This window comes from Triturus cristatus, chromosome 6 (genome assembly GCF_964204655.1).
Source record: "Triturus cristatus chromosome 6, aTriCri1.1, whole genome shotgun sequence".
In the NCBI taxonomy this organism is placed as follows: domain Eukaryota; kingdom Metazoa; phylum Chordata; class Amphibia; order Caudata; family Salamandridae; genus Triturus; species Triturus cristatus.
Window position 1 is genome coordinate 1818942043 of NC_140589.1, and position 13061 is coordinate 1818955103.

The 13061-nt window shown below is 41.8% G+C and overlaps 1 protein-coding gene across 1 annotated transcript in view; it reads left to right on the top strand.

The window, feature by feature from the left end:
* The first annotated feature begins 367 nt into the window (after positions 1 to 367).
* The window catches only part of LOC146822086 (fucolectin-like), a 187101-nt gene continuing 174407 nt past the window's right edge, over positions 368 to 13061 (top strand). Inside the window, exon 1 of the mRNA XM_085613183.1 lies at positions 368 to 411. The gene's annotated coding sequence lies outside the window, so the exon portion shown is untranslated. The remainder of the gene's footprint in view (positions 412 to 13061) is intronic.

The following is a 13061-nucleotide window of genomic DNA, read 5'->3' on the forward strand; positions in this document are numbered from 1 at the left end:
GTGCTACAATCCTAGGACCTCTCGCTCACTCTAAATCCTTCTTTATATGTACCTTAGCTTTCATTTTCCTGTCTGCTATATTTCTTCCGCGCCCACAGTAAGAGCATTCCAGACTGTTTGCACAGAGCAACACTGTTTACTTATTTAATTCATAGGTGGCTGGCTGACAGGTCGACAAAAAACTTTTTATTTAACTAAGTCGTGGTAAATTAAGTTTCTCTATTCAAATTATTTCTAGAGAAAGAATTTCTTCGGTTTTGTTTCCGTATTACAGGCAATAGGTGGTAAAATGCCAATGCAAATGTGGTATGGCTCTGTGTATATAAATGAGTGTGCTTCATATATTAGGATCTAAGGCAGAATTTGAATCAAAAGACACCTGCAGAAGATTTGCCTTCCCCATCAATACAGGTAATGACTTACTCTGCATATTAGTTTTTGGAGTTTGGGTAGGCTTAAAAAATAATCAACATTTACATATTTGTATTAGTTATTCTTCATGCACCAGTGCATGTGTGGGGCGTAATGAAGCATAAATCTGTAACATAATAGCTAAATTGGTGTCACTTATGAATAGAGAATAGCTCAGAATGAGAAATGACCATGTTTATTTAGAAGAAGCCCAGTGCCCATGGACCTAGGGAATTGATTTGGTTTGGGTATTAAATCTGGATGTAGTGACTATATTTACATTTATGGTGGTAAAATAACAATACCATCTGGGGTTGCCTTCTGGAAAATGCACCCTATCCATGTCTGGGCCAGATGCACCCACAATTTTCTACACCCACCGCAGGCAGCAGCAGTGTGCCATATTACATATAAATGTGCTGTCCCTACTGCAGGCACAAACTCTGTGCCTCAAGTGCAGTGAAATGTGGGTCAGAGGTTTTAGGCTAGCATCCTGTATTTTCATGCAGAGGGACTGGGAGCACGTTGAGGATGAGGCAGGAACCCTCTGCAAGGCAGTGCAGTGCGTCACTGGACCCCCGCAAGGGTGACTAGGAATATCCCTGGGACCCCATAAGGTCCTGCTAAGGGACATCCTCAATGGGATACACTGACTGGGCACCACTTTATTTGTGGCATAAAGTAGTGAGATGGCAGATGGACTTCTATTCTTGTGTCTGCATCTGTGATACCACTCAAGGGCAAAGGGGCTTCCTAATTTTCATGGGGAAATGCCCCCATGCCAATAAGGAGACACCTGATAGGGATCCATAAACCAACTACGCCCCTTGGCACTTAATGTAATATTACCCCTGGATTTCTCAGCTTGCCACACAATTACCACCAGACTATTGCTGGGAGTAATGCAAAATGATTTTTTGCCTACAGGCGGGACACCTTTCTGGTTTGTGATCGCACCATGTAGGTGGGAACCTTACTGGGACGTTTTTGATTCATCTAGGGCTAGATTTTTGCTCAGCTGATTGGAGGGGAAATGTGTTTGTTGTACCCGGTATCCCAGGGTCCCAAAGTCAAGGCATGGCACTGATAAAACAGGGCAGAATCTAGATCCACTTGATACCCCCCAGGACTCCCTTTGACTGTAGACTCCAGAGGTATGTTTAGTCTTCTGCATGTGCTACTGCAGATTGTCTGCAGTGTGAATAATCTGCAGGAGGTAGTATTCCAGATATGTAACTAAGTAAGTAAGTATTTATTTGTACATGATTAATTAAAATCTTTACAAATCGAGTAAAAACATTAACCCCTTCGATGCTGCGCAGATTCCGCCGCTGTGCTGACGGAATCTTGCGCGGGCGTGGTCATGACGGAATGGTTCCGTCATGAGCACAGCTCAACCGTGGGTCATGACGGAACCATTCCGTCATGAGCACCGAAGGGGTTAAAAGGACAATTAAAAAATTGCAAGGACAATTAACCAAAGGATGTTTAAAGTTCTCTCTGTCCTGTAATTTTGCCAAGTTGAATCAAATTAAAGTGTAGTGTTGTTTAAACCAAAAGTCCTCAAGCACTCATGTATCTGACTCCGGCCAGTTCAAAAAATGTTACGACCTGACAGTTTAGTTTTGTTTTGCTGGGATTAAAGCAAAGTTTGACTGCCTGTCTGCAAGTCCGTATACCGTAAGATTTGAAGGAGTCTCGCAGGAATTTGCATCTCAGGTCTTTCAGTTTGGGGCAAATGCACACTGCATGGACAAGGTCTTCCTTTCCTGCTTTACACAGACGGCATTGTGGTTGAAGATTTTTTCTTATCCACGGCGGTAGGTGAGGGTATACCGGGATTACGCCCAGTCTCATTTTTAAAAATTTCTCTTTCATTCTTAAATTCATGCCCACGTTGAGGTAAGCCTGTGGTTGCATTGGACCATAGTCATTGAGGATTTCCCACCGTGGGCTTTTTTTGTCAGGGCCTCCTTGTCTTCAACTGTAGAGATAAGTCTAACTACTTTTTTGGCTGTTTTTTTAAACGTCACGTGGTCTGTTGGAATGTCCCATAAGTTGGATAGGCCCAGCACTTCAAGGGAGTCAATTAAATACTTCCTCGCTGATGATTTTTGATGCTGAAGAGTCTCATCCCAGATGTTAGAATTTAGGGAATCGTTGTTGGCGGTGCGTATCTTGTGCCAGGCAGTGACGTATGCACACCGTCTTTCTAAGGTTTGTTTCGCGATGCCAAATTCCAGTCGTATTTGTGCGGAGGAGACTTGTTTTGGCAGGTTGAAGATGAGCCTGTAAGAGTTTGATATGATTGTGTCCAGGAGGGTGGCGTCTTTCCCTTGAAGGGGTTCGCTCCCGTAGGTAAGTGTTGGTTGCAGTTTTGCGCGAAGTACTTGGAGAAGTGGATCGAAGGTCAAATCTGGGAGTTTAGTTTTTAAGGATTTTAGGGCAAGGGAGGTTGCCATTCCCTTGCCTCACAGGGAGTCCAGCTGAGGTTTAAAGGTGATCTTCGAGTCCAGTATTATGCCCAAGTATTTGTAGGTTGTTACGTTTTCCAATCGTTCTCCGTTTATGTACCAGTTATGTTCCCTTTTCTTTTTGTAGTTTACTGCCATAACCTTAGATTTATTAAAATTTATCTGCAGAGCATTTTTATTTGAAAAATCGTAGGTAGTGTTTAATAGGTGCTGAAGACCAATGGGTATTCCAGATATGTGCATGTGCAGGGGTTCGTATGTTTTGTTCTCCACATGTAAAAACTATCTCCTACACCTTTGAAAATACAGGGGTGTTTTGCTCTTTGTCACGCACTATTCACCCTGTAGGGCCTGTTGTACGAAATCATGTTTGCAAAGGAGAATGTGCATTCCTTCCATCACCTTGATATTTGTGCAATAGACCCCCTAAGTGCAATGCTTATAACCAACCATATTTACGTATATCAGGTCCTTCTGTCTAGAGTGGCACAGTGGGCGAAAAACAATGGTCTTTGAATGAGGCTCAACCGATAGTAAGTGGCTGAAATTACAAGCCTTCCTTTCATCATCTTTTTTTAAATTTGCAAACAGAGTTGCATTTTGCAAAGCCACTAATGAACTAGTTAGTCACATCATAAAATGTATGTTTACAGAACTTAACAAAAGCACCTGCTTTATTAATTATGACAGGATGCAATCTCTTGTGAATGACTGTGAATGCAAGCATGGAGGTCTGCCACCATTTTTAAAGCAGCTGTGTCCTTTAAATGGAGAGATGCTGCATTTAAAATAGAAATGTTTCAGGCATCAGGGGGACCATCCAGTAGTCTACTGAACCTCTGTCTGCTCCCCCCAAAGCCACCCACAACGCTTTCATGTGCATGGTTTAGCAGCCACCTTTGAAGAGTTGTAACACCCAGTCAAATATGAGGCATGGTTTCAGTGTACTTGGCGTTCTTCAAGCAACAGCAAGGACCTGGTGGTATCAGTGTTTGGAGAGCTGCCATGGCATCCCATAATTATTTAAAACAAACAAGAAGAGGGCCCCTGTAATATTAAATGCAAAGGCAGGAGAACAAGGAAATCAAAGTAACAACAATACGGAATTCATATCTAGTGAAATTAACAGGCATTATCTCGCCATACCTGAAATTCACTACACAGTCATAATGGAGCCAAAATATATAAGTATTTATAAAATTAAGTGAAGAAAATAAACCACCAAATACATCAATTTAAACTTATAAGTTAATCATAACAATTATTTTTAATTTTATTAATATTTTTTAAATCATTTAATTCATATAATGCCACTTTAGAACAGATGTATCAAAAGATATCTTTACACTGTATCTCTGAAATACATAATCATATATTCATAAATTATAGCGCCTTGGAAGACAAAACATGTTTTACTCCCTGACCACTCTCCTCTTCACCCACCACCTTCATGCCACATTCATTCATCATCTAGACACAGTCAGAATACCATAATACATAAAACATGACAAACCAAACAATACAAGGACCCAAAAGCAAAAAATCTTTGCTCTTTTGTTACAGAAAAATTAATTACCTCTTTTCCTTTAGCACATAATAGATAACATTTTATATTCTTAGTGTATTCCAGTTACAACACCATAAACTGGATATAATGGCTGTCACGTCTTGCTTCCTGGCTCTGCAACTACGTGCGTTTCGGTGAAGATCAGGAATCCAGATCGACCTTCCTCAGGGCCCTAAAACATAAGTGCCAGAAGGACAAAGAACCAGGGGTACAGCCAGAGCAACATCTAGAAAATACAAAAAGTTCAGATATTATATGTATATATAAAGACTCCAAATGCCTTATGCTAAAACTAAATATATTAGATAAGTGGTGATGCACAGGATAAAGGGTGTCACATTACCATATACCACACCATAAAGTGTTCAACCATTCAAATAAAGAAACAAAAGCGGAAAGAGAAAATGATAGGTTCACTAAAAATAATCACCCCAGACACGTGAATAAACTAAAAGAAATAAATAAGTGAAATATTTTATACTAGTGAGCATAGCCTTATACCCGAAAATAGATCTATCTTGTGTCTCTGTTGGAGAGAGGTGAAGGAATCCAGATAGGTTCATTATTACTAACTGGTTTGGAAGAAGGAAGGTGAGGAAATGTATAAGGTGCCTCACCAGAGTGGAAAGAATGATAAGGAAGCTTTCTCTATCCACACAATGACAATGACAATGACTCAATGACTGTGGTAAATAAAAATTCCTTTACCGGGACTGAATTTGATACAGAAACATTATAAAATAGCTCAGTAAAATGAGAGGCAGAATCCGTGATATTAGAGTTTCGGAATGGGCTTTATTCCAATAATCGATTATAATCGGATGCTTCAAGTTCCATCACCACGGGGGTTCAGGAAGTGAAGTACATACTTTATTGACAGAGAGGTAACTTTTATAGTACATACATTATAATGAAGTGAATACAGTAGGCGTGACAATTTGATAAGGACATTGACGTTTGTCTGCGTAACCGAAAATGGGTGTAATAATGAGTAAAAAGGAACATGATTGGTTATGATGTCATGTATAGGTGGATCTATAAGATAATACTTGGCATAGATGCGCGCGCAGCAGTATGACGTGTAATTGACGTGTAACTAAGGGGTGACGAGGACTTGACATTTAGCTCTATATGTAGAGACGAGAAGTCTGGGGGGTCAAGTCAACCTAATCCCAAATCATATCTAACATCCTATGTTTAAAGAACTATGTTATCCACAAAAGAAGGACTCTCGGACAGAATCTACTCTATACTGACTGTGCGTGTATGTACAAGCGTCTAAGTGTCTACACTGAATGCGAGGGGGTAGGAATATTTCCTAGTAACAGGGCTATGAATTACTTGCATGAGGACAGAGAAGATGGGCCTTTTTGCTTGATAACTGGAAGAATGTTTACTTAAACTACTAGGCAGGAATGCATCGGCTGAGGGAGAGGCAGATAATTCGAAGGTGAAATACAGTTCTTGGCAGAGAATAGGCTGATGTCAGGCTTCGTGAGCCGCGCAGAGAATGAGACAAAGTTCATGGTCATAGATGCAGGCTCGGACCGGAGCTTTCAGAGGCAGAAGGGAAAAGGAGTTTTGATGACAGAATCAGGGCCTACTTGCCTGGACTGTAAAATGGCATAAGTGAACCATATTAAGCCGATGGCTTTTCATACTTAGGAATGGAATATCCGGCCTATTCATGGCGGATCTGACAGAGGACATGTTGACGGTGGACGCACATGTATTTGCGTCTTCATAACTGGAACTGTAGGGAACCTACATGTACTTGTGACATGCACATAGAACCGTTGGGGTCCAAGATAGGGGACATAACTGACCAGGAAAATCCATATTTCCACATTCCCTCCTTGTCCCCTACTTGCCCTTCAAGAGATATCAATCTTCATTAATCCATTGATCTGTTCATATAGCATCATTTGTTCTTCTTTCTTCTTCCGGGATCCTGAACGTAAATCTTGATGTGGAATGCACGATGTGGCACACAGACCACAAATCGCTGGTCCACATTGTAGACATAGACAGCAACTGAATAGTATGAGAAGGCCAATACCTAGGAAGGATAAAACTCTCCATCCCCAGGCTGATACCGCATTCCAAAACCAACTGGACCAAGTCCAAGTGCCTGGGTTCTGGTGTATCTGGCTTACAATCTTATGAAGGCGAGTGATGGCTTTATATACAGATGGCGAATTTTCTGGTATGAATACGCAGCAGCTTGATCCGATGACCCTACAAGCTCCGCCCCTATCAGCCAGGATGACGTCAAGGACAAGACGATTTTGAAGCACAACAATCCGCATAGCAGACTGCTCTTCCGTTAAATTGCCTAAGGCGGAAATAGTCTCATTCACTACTGCTTCAAGGGTTCTAGTTAATCTACGTATCAGCTTACTATTAGTAACAGTACCTATATAGGGAAAGATGCCTTTATTAAAATCTACATACTTGTCCCATGCCGTTTCAGTGTAATCGACAATGGGGAGATCTCTCCGTTCTCTGTTGTGTACTAAATGAATATTTCTGTAATAATCAGGAGGAGCTAGGAAAACAGGTGGCAAAAGGAATGCAATGTAGCAGGTACCATCCCAATCTAGGGGTAGACGCATATATGCAGTCTGACCACATATGAAGTAGGAGTGGCGAGAAGCTCTAAATGAAGATTTTCCTTGATCACTGAATTCTACTATAGTAGTGCATTTACTATGGCCCATATGTATGGAACCAACCTTTCTTACACACAATTCACCTTTTGCTGGGAATACTGACATAGTGGGTAAGACTAGTTCAACTTCGGATACGACATTTAGAATCATGAGATTAGGTGTAAAATTACCTAATCCATACACTTCATTTTCTAGATCAGTTCCTGTTCTTTTGGGGCGACCCTCCTTGTCAGGGTAGCAGACTTTGAGTAAAACTAGGTTCAGGTTTCCCCATATCCAATGATCTTGGTAAACTGCTGTGTCTGAGTCTATGGAATTGATTAAACTGAACCATGCTCCACAGGAGCCATTGTGTGTAAATGGGTGTGGAAAGAATGGCAGGACTCCTTCATAATTCTGATAGGGAGGGAGTCGGCCACACACCCAACAATTTGTGGCATTACTAGTCTGATGGGAATGATGTAACATACTGATGAAAGTGTTATTGCGCAGCGCAAGTCTATAAGACAATTCATGCGGAGGTAAGTCACTAAAAGAATGTTCAGCAGTAACATTATAAACATGTCTAGAAATAGGGTAATATATGTGCAACAACATACTTGTAATAATTATTAAAAGACTCAATAAAAACAAAATTAATAATGTCACTATACAGTGGCTACGCAGTGATTTACAATACGCCTGTTGTTTCAACATTTTACGGGTATTTCCTCTACTCAGGTCCAAGGGATACATGTCAGAGACAATTCAACCGCTTCACCTTGGAGAGGACTTAAACAATCAAATTGCTCGACTGGTTGGGCCTAAGCTTTAGTTTATAACTTTCAGATTTGTTCGGTTCAACAAAAGGGAGTTTTGAGTCAGTCTGTGAAGTAGTGCAGGGCACAGTGTCTATATCCGAGGATAGTCCATGAAATTTCTTAATATGGCTTGAATGAATCCAGCCCTTGCGGCCCTCGATCTTCACGGCTGTTCTTGTGGTCAACAGGACCAACTTGGGTGCTTTCCACCTGGGCTCCAGCTGAGTCTTTCGGTCGAAATTCCTCACAAAGACAAGATTACCCGGAACAACGTCATGGGGTTTCACCTCAGTGTTGTCGGGAAAGGCTGCAGCTACCTGTGAACGAGAAGATTGTAGTGCAGACATCAAGGAAGCCAAGTAATCTGTCAGCATATTACAGTCAATATCAGTTATTTTACGTGGTATAGGCGTCCCCCACATATTTGGTGGTCTACCGAAGATCACCTCATACGGGGATAGCCCTGTTCGAGAGTGTGCTACCATTCTCATGTAAAATAGTGCAACTGGTAACGCTACTACCCAGTCGACACCTTTCTCTCTGCATATTTTGGACATTCTGATTTTCAGTATCTGGTTGTGTCTTTCTACGAGACCTGCTGCCTCGGGGTGTCGGACACAGTGGAATTTCCACTGATATCCTAACAGAAGTGAAACATGTTTCATTAATTCTGATGAGAACGGCTGGCCGTTATCTGAGTAAACAGCACGTGGTAAACCGTATCGTGGGAAAAATTCTCGAACCAACTGTTTGGCAGTAGTCGGAGCAGTGTAATCTGAAACCGGGTATGCCTCCGTCCAACGGGACAGAGCGCAGACAACTACGAGAACATATTTGAATCCTCGACATCGTTCCATCTGGATATAATCCATCTGTAGGACTTCAAAAGGGTGATCAGGAGGATGAAATCCACCCTGTTCTACGGGAACACTTTTTCCTGGGTTGAACTGGCAACAGATCATACAGGTACGGACCTTTTGTTTGGCTGCTGCTCGTAAATGTTTATTAAACCAAATGTGTTGAATGCTGTCTAGCATAGCTTTTTCTCCTAGATGTGCCGGACTATGTATAGTGTTAATTATAACTTGGACCATTGAATCAGGAAGGAACCATACAGACTTTTCCTTCATCATCCATCCTTGGTCCGTTTGGATCCCTCCTAATTCAGTCCATTTCTTTATTTCGTCTGGTGTAGCATGTGTCTGTATGTCAATTACGTCAAGAGTAGGATCTTTAACTGTCATACAATGTGTCGATGTCAGGACTATTGTCTTTGTCATGTCGGGGGTTTGAGTTTGAGCGGTCAGTTTAGCTGTTCTGTCGGCTAGATCATTGCCTTGGGAAATGATATCAGTAACCTTCGTATGGGCCTTACATTTCATAATTGATATTTCAGTAGGTAGATGTATTGCATCTAATAAGGCATGAATGAGGGGTCCGTGCTGAATGTGGGCACCGTGGGAAGTTAAATAACCTCTCTCTCGCCACAGCACGCCGAAGTCATGTACAACTCCGAATGCATAACGTGAGTCAGTGTATATGTTGACTTTTTTATTCGTGGCTTGAATACAGGCTTGTGTCAGAGCGATGAGCTCTGCGGCTTGAGCTGACAAAGTATTTATACGATTAGTTTCAATGACTTCAGTATCTGTTGTGACTGCATAAGCGGCCACTAATTCTCCTGTACTTGTTCTCATACATGAACCATCGACATAAAATGTCAAGTCTGGATCTGACAATGGAACATCGGTCAAGTCTTGTCTGGGTTTTGTCGTTACAGTAATAACTTCAATACAGTCATGGGCTAGTGGGTCTGTTCCGGTTACTGGCAAAAGTGTGGCAGGATTCAATGTGTTACAGCGTCTTATTTCTATATGTGGCTGAAACAATGTAAGTTCATACCCTGTAAGTCGTGCTATGGTCAAGTGTTGTGTTTGTGTTCTATTTATAAGAACCTCTACTGCGTGTGGTACTTGAACTGTCAATGGATGTCCTAACACTATGGCATCGCTTTGTCTGATTGCTAAAGCTGTCGCTGCCACTGATTTCAGACATGCAGGCAAAGCCTGAGCTACGGGATCTAATGTACTAGAAAAATAAGCACATGGTTTGTGTGCTCCTGCTTGATCCTGTGTGAGTACTGACAAAGCAGTACCTTCGCGTTCTGTAACAAAGAGTGTAAACTGTTTTCTGTAACATGGTGTTGCTAAAACAGGTGCTTGACATAAAGTTTTCTTTAGGCTTTCAAAAACTTGTGTATGTTCTTGAGTCCAAGGGAGAACAGTCGATGTGGCTGCCTCCTGGGTTGTCAACTGAATGAGTGGTTTTGCTAGAAATGCATATTGCGGGATCCACTGTCTACAGTATGAAGTGAGGCCTATGAAAGCCCGCACCTCCTTTTGTGTCTTGGGTATCGGCATGTTAGCTATTAACTGAATGCGGTCTGGTGTAAGCTGCCTTCCCTCCTTGGACAGCGAGTGTCCAAGATAAATAACTCGCTGGACACAGAATTGCAGCTTAGAAGGGGACACCTTGTGCCCTTTTTCGGCTAGAAATTGTAAAACTGTCAGTGATGCTTTTTCACATTCAGGTTCGCTTCGGGCGGTGATCAGCAGATCATCGACGTATTGAAGCAGAGCAGTGTTAACTGGCATGTGGATACTATCGAGTTCTCGTTTCAGTGCTTGGCTATAGATGCTGGGGCTTTCTGTAAATCCTTGAGGTGCGCGTGAGAATTTAAAGCTACGTCCATTTAAACTAAATCCGAACAAATATTGGCTTTCCGGATCTATTGGGACGCTGAAAAAGGCATTCCTGAGATCGATTACAGTGAAGAATGTCGCTTCGGAATCAATAGCTGTCAGTAATGACGAGATATCTGGGACCACAGGGAATTGTGGCACAATGCATTTGTTTAACTCGCGCAGATCAATAACCAATCGATATACTGGCGGGGCCTTCGGATCTGTTCGTTTAAGAATCGGTATTATCGGTGAATTACATATATTGGAGTCTGTTTCCACAACTACTCCTTGGGCAATGAGCTCGTCAATGATTTGTAGTAAAGCCACTACAGCATCTGGTGGTAACTTGTATTGTCGCATTCGTGGTAGCACCACTCCTGCCTTTAATGTGACTCGATATGGTGTAATATTCATGCATCCAACATCAGTAGGGCCTTGTGCCCATAGTCGTGTAGGTAAAATCTGTAATCGGGGATCCATGTCTCTAGACACATAGTGACCTTTAAAATCACGTAAAAACAGTCTTACTCCTTCCGGAGAACAACATATTATAGCTCCTAGAGCTTTTAACGTTTTTATTCCTAATAGATTTTCTGGACATGATTTGGTAAGCAATAAATCTGTAGTTCGGGTCAAAGGTCCTATCGTAAGTGGCAGAGGTTGTGACACTTCATTAACAATAGGTTTTCCTGAAAAACCAAGGGAAATATTCTGTGAGCCTGAGAGGGGTGCCCCTGGAACTTCACTACGTTTTATGGTCGTTCGACTTGCCCCTGTATCGAGTAGAAATTTTCTATCTTGGCCTAATAATTCACTATGTACATAAGGTCCTTCTTGGTCTACTGGAATTTCAATAAGGGGTAAGTCAACTTCCCTCTCTAGGCTTGTTCATGCGTAACGCTGATACTCGGGATATTCATACTGTGCGGTCTGATACATTTGTCGTGTTGTTGTTTGTGTGGCAGCAACAGGCAATGGGGGTGCAGCTGGCACAAACTGTATTGGCTGTTGTGCGGCTGGCATGGCCTGGGCATGCTGCATAGCTCCTTGTTCATTCTGATCTTGTCTGAGTGGCCGTGATCTTTCTTGTGTTTTACCTATGGCGATATTATGTTTTAAGACTGGACAATCGTGTACGTAATGACCTGGCTTTTTACAATAATTGCATGTCCCTTTTACAGGTCCGGTTGAATCGGAATGTGTCATACCCTTTTTATGTCCTTCAGCTGGAACTGTTTGGGAAACTAGCATTTTCATTTTCGTGTCTTTCATGCGTCTGTGTTCATGTTCCTGTTCCTCTTTAATTCTATTGTGGTGGTACTGTAACATTTGTAACATTTGTGTTGGAGTGTTACCTTGCCAGGTACTCTCGAATTTTAATACTCTATTCTTTACTGGGGGCAGGGCATTTTCCACTAATTTTGTTACAAACAGATGCGGGTATGATTCGCTACTTGCTTTTATGCCACTATTTATACCAAAACATTTCTCGAATCGGGCATAGTAATCGCTAGTGTCTTCATCTTGCTTCTGTTTACAGGCTGAAATTGTACCCCAATCTTCCTTTTTAGTAGATAATAAACGTGGCAGTACCTGTACTAGTAGACCTGGTAGTGCTTTAGTTTTATCCCCAAGCCCCGAACCTGGACCTCGGGCCCTTTCTTCTGCTTCTAATGCTGACCATTCTATCTTTTGATATCCTACCTCCCACTCTTTTTCCTTGAGTTTCTCATAAATGCCAGCAGGCATCAACACCTTTAATATTGTCATAATGTCGGGGTAGGTATACTCTCCCATGAGTAACATGTCTTTAATTTCTCGGTGAAAACCCGCTGGGTCTTTGTCATGACTGGGTACCACTTTCTTCATTTCTAACAATTCTATTTTCGATATGGGCGTATATACAAATACACGTTTAAACTGATTGTCCTCACCCTTTATTGGGTGCACTTCTCGTAAGGGATTCTGCCTATTTATGTGATACGTAGTTCTTTCCTTGACGGACAATGGAACATGTTCTGAACATACAAAAAGAATATACTGCTTTCTTGATTCTAGAATTTCTTTAATTAATTCAGTACCTGGACCTCTCCATTTATTCATAAGTAATTCAGTCAGTATGTCAGGCAAGGGACCAGGGTCCGAATGCCGACTCCGATATAGTATAATGAGTTGTTGAATCATATAAATCCCAGCTAACCTTTGTTCATCTGGGGTAAGATTCAAAAATGTGCGTACTACTGTATCATCGCTATATTTTCCGGGACTGTCCACCCAATGGACAGCTGCCCTGGCTAAATCTTGTTCATCCATAGAATCGAGGAAATGATAACCCCTTCGTTCTCGGAGTAGTTTGTCGGTGGTTTGGAACGAATGCTCGTTAGACCTTATAT